This window comes from Cyanistes caeruleus, chromosome 1 (genome assembly GCF_971803275.1).
Source record: "Cyanistes caeruleus chromosome 1, bCyaCae1.hap1.1, whole genome shotgun sequence".
Taxonomy (NCBI): Eukaryota; Metazoa; Chordata; class Aves; order Passeriformes; family Paridae; genus Cyanistes; species Cyanistes caeruleus.
This window is the reverse complement of record NC_141701.1, coordinates 79,879,097-79,889,203: the sequence shown is the minus strand read 5'-3', so window position 1 is coordinate 79,889,203 and position 10,107 is coordinate 79,879,097.

Sequence of the window (10,107 nt, the reverse complement as noted above, 5' to 3'; positions counted from 1 at the left end):
GATAAAATAAAAAAATAAAAATAAAGGGTTTAGGGTTCCTACTAAAGAGAGGATAGGAAAAGAAGCAGACAAAGGAAAAAAGAGAGGGGGGGAAAGAAGCAGATGTCAGGGACAGTGCTACCACAAGAACCCCAGCACCTGTCGACGTCGTCTGAGCAGGCAGTGCATATGAGCAGGGAAGCAGGACCACAGGGGAGAAAAGGGAAGGAAGAGGGGCAGGGGTGAGAACGGACCCTATAAGCAAGCCCCTGCTCCTTCCAAGATACCCAAATAAAATGGTTTCTGTTGTGTCCCAGACAGCTGCTTTTATCTGCTAAGATTCCCACCGTGGCTTGAGGTATCCAGGCATTCTTGGCTGGCATTTTCCTGCCAGCAATCATGGAGGCTTTCTTTGCCCTGAGAGGCTGCTAGGTGAATCCTCTCTAGGGACAGGGATGCAAGAATCGTTTTCATAGGAGTCTTTTACCTTATTTGTAACCTATGTTGATGCATGGTTAAGGTTCCTCTCGCCACCAGTGGGGATGTGATAGCTGCATCCATCTGTGGATCTTGGGGAACTGCTAGCAATAGGGGAGCCAAGAGCTGTATGTGAAAGTGACCTAGACACACTGCTGATACAAAAATATGACTATTCCATTTTATTCAAGTGATAGTAGACAACAAAGGGCCTTTTGAGGCCTTCAGTATGGCAGACTTCTGCATGGCATGATCTCCCTATGAATAAGGATGCCTCTCAAGGTTGCTCCTTGAAACTGAGAGGTTCATTGCTACAACAGGTTCTCAGTAAATAATAATGTGATAAACATTGGAATTTTATCTAAGTGATATAAATGATTGATTGTGCACAAACAATCCTTTAGACTGAAGCCACATGTAACATGCCAGGCCCAGAGGGTCTGGTCGGGTGTTACCACCAGGACTGTCAGCTAGAGGTCCGAAAAAGGAGTGGTGAAAGAAATAAGCGATGGGCATGATTTAGTAACCCAAAACAAAAAACTTTTAATAGCAAAATGACACATAAACCAAGCAACAGTAGAGGGTGCACTAAAAAGACAAGGGCCAGCATAGGTTACAAACTCATATAAGGTAGGTTAGGGGCAGAGTCTGAAGAGGAGTGAATAACAACTAAGGATTATGAATATGTAAAATGATGTGGTAAAACATAACCAATGGTAACTATGGAACCTTCTAGTCTTATCAACATAGAACTTTTCGGAGGGTGTTGTGGGCTATATTTTCTTCGCCATGACTACAGGGATTTTTCCCACAGCCTTAAGTCAAGGTTTTGCTTGACTCCCAATAATCATTGACAAAGTCTGGGACTAGGATTGGACCCTGTGGCATCTAGATTTCTTTCTAAAAAGGAGTTTAGAACAACACAGGGTCTTTTTTGAACCTCATGACTCAAGGACAGGGTCTTCCCTGAAAGTTTCATCTGACCTTGTCTTCTACATGGTACACAATCATGTGTGCCTCATCATCACCTTATTAAGCCACTGACATATTTACCATTGATCTTTGTTAACTCACTGGTTTATATAATTGAAAGATATTGTTCCCTCTCTCTTACAAGTGAAATGCATGCAAAGTACATCCCTCTATCCATGTCAATTGTAAAATAAGCATAAAGGTTCTTAAATTAATGTTTGGGACTCAATCCAGCAAGAGACTGAAAGAGTACCATTACGTCTGTCAGTCTTCCTCAGAAAAACACAGCTCAGTATTTTTGATACTCGACTTGGCCAGAGCTCAGGCCGATCCTTTTCAGGCAAACAGTCACTTCCTTTTGTGGGGTAGTATGAAGGAAAAGATGGACACTTGTCATGTGCTCCTTTCCATGTGATTTTTATGAGATGCAGGGCTAGTCATTTAAATCAAACTTTATATAGGGGCTTTTTTCACTGTATATTTTAAAGGAAGATATTGCAGATAAATTCAGATGCAACTGAAGGCAAAGAGGTAAATTTCAAAGGCTAAAGGTGAAGAATGTATTTGAGAGAGTATTTGGTGGATGTTCACAGACAAAAATTTCAGCACAGAGCCGAGCTTTTCAGTTTTATATGCACAACACATAGTCTTGGTCAAAAATCCCCAAAGTTTTTAGCAAGTCTCCTTCAGAAAGTTTCAACATCCACGGAACAAGTTCTCTTTGAACTTCAAGATGTAAAATGCAAAGCTAGTTTTCTCGCTAATGAAGACAGGAGCCATTGGATTAAACAATTAATTTGCTACTTAAGCCTCACTGACATTTCTTCACTGTGCATCTTGACAACACTGTCTGTGAACTTAAGATCACCTTCACAAGGTTCCCTGGGAGACCACCATTTTCTGGATGGGAAGCAAGAACTGAATATCAAGAATGCATGAATTAAAACTAAAATTTCCACTTAATTCAGCAGGTTGTAGCTACAACTAATTTAGAAGCCAATATGGTCAGCAGCGCCTTAGCATTCCAGAACAAAGCCCTCAAATATTATGTTGTTGAGTCTTTACTTGTTAATTTTCGGGTTCAACACTTTTTTCATTAATTCATGAAACAAACTTGTAATTTATAACGTAAAATGCTTTCTTATCACTTTTTTATAGGCCTTGCCTGTACACTATAAACAAAAGACGTGGCAAAAAATACAAATGACTGGTTAAAAAAGAAGTTTGTTAAAGATACTCTATAACTTTTTCTGTGAGTACTCCCTTCTCTTCCAACTGATGTCCTAAATTCAGCCTTTAGTAAATAAAATCCTTTATAATTTTTTTTTTACATATTCTGTAAAAATTAAAAAAAACATTTAAAAGCTCATTTTTTAACCTAACAAATTATAAGTAAAAGATTACTTGGTTCAATTCCTAATAAAAAATTGCAAAGGTATAAAATTGAAATTATGTCTTCAACCTAAACTATTCTTTTGACACAGAAATAAATGGCAATTATTAAGCCTGGATAAGGCAAATAACTTTTTTTTATCAGTGTTCAGCAACAGAACTTTCATTCCATTTCATCAAAATCAGGGCCTATCAGACATGCAGATATATGACTAAAATTTAAAAGGAAATGTGGTGTAGTTTAATATATATTGTCTTTTAGCAAAAAAACATATTATGTGAAAGCAACTATACAGTTTACCTGACCTGAAATAAACAAGACAAATATAGAACTTTCAGATATACAGGGAAATCAAGCAACAACAGCAACAGTGATGAAAGAAAATTAAGAAGAAAATCCCCACGTTTCAAAGAAATTTCAATCTAAAAGAAAAAAGTGGAAAAAAAAAGTGGAATGTTTATAGAAAAGAAAATAAACCAGCAGTTAGAAAGGTAGTAGGTGGTATGTAGTAAAAATGAAATGATGAAACAAACTAGAGAAGTTTGGGGGAAATACCACCACTGTAATTAAAAATACAAAAAACAAATGGCATGTAAGCTGCAAAATATTGATTAATGACCAGAAATGTGCAAACTGGCTACTTAGTTATTCGTTTCCAGATTCCTAGGTCTTTGTATTTTTCTTCACCAAGGCCTGGAAGCATGGGTAAGTAAAAGAATAAACATTTTTGATTCAGTAATCTAGGGGAAGAGCTAGAAGTATCTCCTTGTACATTTTTAAGTCCAAGGAGTACAAGAAGCCTTCTTAGCTGAATTTGTTTTCTAATGAAAAGGAGTCTTTTCTTGAATGAATGATTTAAGTTTCTCGTGACACTACTCTGATGAGCATGATATTCTGTATGGTTATTCAGCTAAGCACTGAATGTTTCTGAAAGCCAAAAAATTCATCATTTTTGACTTTCATAAATCCCAAAAACATTCTAATTTATTTTGTTTGGTTTCCTATATACCTTTCCTTTTCACTTTGCAAACTGTTTTGGAAAGACTTTTATCCTCCAAGTTTTATTTTTCTCTCTGTATGAAATCATTCTGAAAGCCTATGTGCAATATGAAGAAAAAAAAAAACCAGAAAAAAAGTTGAATATTTTCCATCTTACCTTTATTTTTTGATATTTGAGCCTTCTTAATGAGTCTTTTTCAGGCATTTTAAAATGTGCAACATCTGGAGTATTATATCCAACCACATAAAAATATTCCTAAGTGTGTGGTCTATTTTTTCCAAGGAAATGTGTAGGTGTAAAACAAATGTACACAGAAAAAGTCATACTAGAAAACTGAAAAAAGACTATTCCAATCAAAATAACTAGTTCCTAAAAAAAAAGAAAAGAAAAATTACATCTTTAAAAATCTGTATATATTGTTAAAACGTCACCACTCAGAATTCAGGGGCAAAACTCCTGAAGTCTCTGTGAACCTAAATTAGCCTCAGACAACAACTAAAACTTGATTATTTTCAAAAAGAAAGCTGGAAATGGCTGTGAAATGCTACTGTGATAGTATAAGTGACAGAACACTTTTCAACAAGGTCTCTTTTTCATAATTTTGTAACCTAAATGAAACTTAAATTCCTTAGACACAGCTGTACTAGGTGTAAGTCATCCTTCTCAAAAAAATGTAGTACTGTCAGTTGACTAAAGGGATGAAACTGTGATAATTTGGAGCATATTTTAAAGAACAATTTTATCTGAATACATAGTGTGAATATTTTCCTTTACTATGATGGGGAAGTAAAATGATTTTCAGCATCAGGAGAAACGCAACTTATGAGGAGAGGAGAGCTAGAAAGTAAAGGGTTAAAATTTGAAAAAAACTGAAGAAATGCAGATGAAATTAAAGATACCACATTATTCATTTCTATGTTGTTTCTGCAGCACTGTCTGACTAAGCAAACTTTTCCTCATCTTTATTATAGGCAGGGATAAAACCACTCAGACAACTGCAGTTCAGAATAGTTTTTTCTACACCTACTACATTTCTGAGCTAACAGGGATGGTCTGTGAAGCCAGTCTCAGATCCTGAGGCAACGTGCCAACTCTCTTATTTGGTTACTCATATTTGTCTAAGGAGAGTTCTGTTACGGGAAGATAACAATACTGTAATGACCAGTAAGGCTAAAGAGAGGACATGTGCCAAGGCAGAAGTTTCTTTCGTTTTCTTTAGTAACAGAAGTGTGACATCTGGCAGTGCTTTACATAATTAACACACCACCATGCTATTTACTACCTCTCTCAATCATATGGTCTTCACACCTTTTTTTTTTGGAGGAGGAGTGTTGGTTTTTTTCCCTTCCAATATTTTCTGAATACAGCTCAGGTAATTCTGAAGTTGCTTGTGTACCACTGTTATTAATCTTCCTTCATAGCAGACACATGTATCAGTCTACTTCAACTATTAAATGGCAGAGACTGATTCATAATTTTTCTAACTGTATGATTAAGTATAAACTGATGTGTTTCAGTAATAAAGTCCTGAACCACCAAAGGCAAAAGCTTGGTCTCTCAGTTCTTATTTCAAATCCTAATAAACAAAAGCAACATTTATACTGCTTTTACATTTTACTCAGCTGTAGTCTTACTGGAAAAAAATGATGGGGTTTGCACTTCAGTGTGTTAAAGCACAAATATTTATTCTTTAAATCAAAGGTTTAAAAGTCTAATATTACTAAGAAGATTATAGTTAACATTTGATACATTATACAGTATTACATGAATTATTTTACAACAATAAGAATGCCTGTTCCTCGGAATATGAAATTATGTATTACAGTTTTAAAATTTCTTATCAATATTATTAAAAACAATTTTGTCTGTATGATAAAATCCTCAAAAAGAAAAAAAGAATGAATGAGAAAGCAATGGCTGACAAGAAAATTTGAAATGCATAGGTACACTACACTGATGTGGACAATAATATTCACTATATACTTGTCTATAGGCAATCTCATGAAAAAAAATTTGATAAATAGTTCCCTAAAACATTCCTTAACTGAGTGGTGAAAGTCCGCATGTGGAAAACTTTTCAAAACCCACACTTGTTATTACATTGAGATACTAAAGTCCCATATTGTACTTAGCACAAACAATCATCGTTTATTTCACAAAAATAGGCAAATAAATGTACATTCTTCCTAGTTTTAGTGGAGTTACTGGTTTAACATGAAAACGTAAAGTCCATCGAAGGAAAAAACTCACCATTTATTCATTTGAATATTTATTGTTATTAAAATAGCATCTTGCGATTTGTCGGAATGTTCTTTGCTAATGAATGTCCTATGTACTTTTCATCCATAACACAAGCCAGGATGAGGATGATGCTCACTAAAGCACAGATAGATAGTTAAAGTCATAGATGCACTATAATCCATCAAGCATTTAGGATTTTTTGTTGTGACTCAATGAGCATCCAATTCCTATTTTGCACTAAAATTGATGATGGGAAGTGAAAAGGAGGAAAAAACCATAATGTGACCAAAATTAAGCCTGGGCAAAAGCTTGAAGTTTGTGACCAAATGTACGGAGCATTTCATCAGTTCTGTCTGCTCCTTTTCCTAAGAACACATAATGACAGGTCATTTTGATGACACGTAAGTAGACAACAGGACATTGTTCATATTACCATAACCTGAAGAGATGGAAAGATCAAAGACAGAAGATTATTGATGAATTTCACAAAATTCTATGACAACTTTTCTATAAAAAAAAAAAAATATAATGGTACAAGCATTGATTTTCAGGTCATCTGATCAAAGTTTGAAAAGTCCAGTGGTCTGTTTATAAGCATTCATGCTTTCATGTCAAAAATGTCTGAGAAAACCCACCTTATCTGTTAACAGTTTTTATTTCCAAGGAGTTTTTATTAGAAAATGGGATGGTGTGTAGTACTTAGAACAAGAAATTTGATGAATGAAGAAAGATAAACAAATAATGAAAAGAATAGACAGATAAATACGGATGCACTGGTTATTTCTATATCAGTGCAATTGCTTTGAAAAAAAGCAGATATAGACAAAATCCAGAAAGACTAAACAAGGGCAAGAGAATTGATGAAAAGTGAATGAATAGATTGGAAAACAGGCCTTAAAATAATTTTCTTGTTTAGATTTTAGAAAAAAAGTTTTGATAAAAAGATGTATTTGAATGAAGGGTGTCTGACAAGGCATTGTATAGAGATACATTCTACATATAATAAAAATGAATCAATATTACATATTTAAGATTAAGTATTTTGAAATTATTAACTAAATTGTTCACTGAATCTTTATCAGACTGGTATCTCAGGGATTTAATATAAGTTTATATCCATCAAAAATAAATATGTTGGCATAATTTGTGAAAAGAATGACAGAAGAACAAATTGCTATGGGAGAGAGATCTCAGGGAGAAATCTTCTTGTCTGTTCAGTACTGTGGGCTGTTTTGAATGAATATCTTAATACAGCCAAATGCCTCATTATAAGCTTGTGTACAAAATACAACTTAGCAAACTAAAGGTTATACCTTGCAGCACTGCAACAGAGAAGTCATAAACACCTGTTATACAGCAGATTTCAAAATAATTCTCTAACTAGAGATGATTAAGAGAATGTAGCTCAAAAATAATGAAGAAAAAATAATCTTTTAGAAATACCGATACTGGACAAGCAAACAATATTCTGCTTCTGTGCTTTCAAAAACTAATGTTGAAAAACTGGAAAGATTTCAGAAAAATTCAAAATGCTGTTCCATCAACCAGAAGCATGGCATAATAAGACTACATGTAGAATTCAGTGGTCATTCACTTACAGCCTATAAACATATGCATTCCAGGCATTAACATATTTTTCATAATAATTTCAGGTGAAGTGCACTGATGAAAAATAAGGAGGCTCTACAAAAATTAATCCAGATTCTTCTACTCATCCACATTTATAATACTAGACAGAATGCATTAAAAAAATTCTACTCTAAATCTTGTTTCTCTTTTATGGGAATAATCACTGTTTGACTTCCTAAAACTTTTGTTAATAATTCCTTATTTATTCAGGGAGGAGATATTTTTAAACACTTCCAATGATTTGCATTCAAGTGGAGCTTTGATTGTGGAAACACATTTGTGTTGCAACTAAAAATAACTTTTAAATCTAAAAGAACAGCTAGAAAATAAATTAAAAATAAAAAAGCCAATATCTGAACTAAAGAAGACTAAAAATTCAGTGAAACTGCAGAGCATCAGAACTAATTCAATGGAGTATTCAGATTTGCACTGGAATTCTGCAAAAAAAAAAAAAAAAATTAGACAAAGAAGAAATGTCTGTGTGGACAGAAATTCAATATTGTAATTACTCCTACCTAGGAAAAGAAAGAATAAATAGAAAAAGAACAGAAGAAACCAATTCAAAAGACAGGGAAGGAGAAAGGTAGAATTATAGAGTTACTGAGAAAGATTTAAATGGTAATTTGAAGTAATTTGGCCTTTAATATGAATATGTATATACGTACTGTAGTTATCTTTCTAGTCCATTAGTTTGATGATACCATTCCCTTGATGCTTCCTGTTGGACTTGAGATTTGTCTTTCTAGTATGATTCTGCTTTTCCTCCACTAGTCCTTTCCTTGTGGAACATTTCATTGATAGTGATCTTCTATCTTCCCTTAATGAGGACTGATAGTTCCCCACTGACAAATTTGCCAGATGGTCACAATCTGTAATTTCCATCTGAGATTTTTGTTCATGGTTCAGACATACTAATCTCACAAGGTCCCATCCACACTGATGTTTCTCTGTTTTTCTCTGGTTTCAGAGCTGAACTACAACAGTGTGCTTCTGGGGTTACAGTTTACCTTTCATATTCTCTCCTTAGGAAAAAAAACTCATTTTTAAAGGTAGAGCTCCTTTTTGACATAACTCAATTACAGAATCACAGAGCAGTTTTGTTGGGAAAAAACCTCTGGAGATTGTCAGGTTCTGTCCCCCTTACCACAGTTCAAAGGATGGTCAGCTGGGGCTGTGTACATCTGGATTTGAGTATCTTCAAGAATGGAGATTGGAGCATCTGTCTACTCTAACTGTTTCAGAGTTTGACAGTTATTTTTTTATTATTATTTTTTTTTTATTTTTTTACTAGAAAGTCCTGTCTTCCATTTTGTGCCCATTATTTATTTTCTTGGCACTGGATATCACTGAGAATAGACAGGGTCTGTGTTCTTCGCTCAGCTCCAAAAGGTGTTTATACACTCTGGTAAGATTTGCCTGAGCTTTCTCTTCTCCAGGATGAATGATTTTAGGTCTCTCAGACTCACACATGTGGAAGATGGTCTAGTCCCTTAAATGTCTTTGTGGCCTTGTCCTGGATTTGCTTCAGTAGCTCTGTGTCAATGACTCAATGATTTATGATTCTGTCTCTCTTGAAATTCTGAAAAGCCCAAAGACAAACAAAGCATTTCAATGTGCTGAACAGAGGGGAAGGATCTCCTCTCTTCATCTAGTTTGTGATTGCCTTTCTAGCACAGTCCAGGATGCTGTTTGCCTTCTTTGTCACAGGATCACATTACTGGCTCGTGCTCAGCATGTTGACTTCTATTACTCTAAGGTCCTTCTTGAAAAAAACTGCTTACCAGCGGCTTTCCAGTCAGTCAGCCTGCAGTATGTACTGGTGTGTGGGTTATTTGTCCCCAGCACAGGACTTGGCATTTCCCTTCACTGAAATTCATGAGATCCCTGTTAATCTATTTCTTCAATGTGTTGAGATCCTTCTGAATGTCTTTGGGTTTAAAAAGGAGACTACACTCTTCACTACTGAAATAAACTTATTTTGTCTTAACTGCCTACATACATTTTGAAAAATGCAATCAATCTGAGAATAAATTGACATTCTCTGTAACTCTTCTCTTCTTTAAAAAATGAACTTTAGCAAGGTGCCTTTGAGGTGCATCATAAGCTGAACACTGATGGATGTAATTCTAAAATTAATTAGTGAACAAAGTTTGAAAGAAAAAAAAATACCACCTTCTAGGCCATGAAAATTTCAGCCAGTTGTTTGATTGTATGGTGGGATGAACAATCTTCTTTTAGAACGGTCTGGTCAGAAATCTGCAAAGCTATTTTTATCTCTTCTATACTCCCTTCAGAGGAAACATAATAGATGTAATTGAATCATTCTTGTAAATGGCATTGAGAAAAGTCAGCAGATCTGTCAGGACCTCATCAACTTAACTTAGAGATGATAATAATGTTAAAATAAAGTTATGTT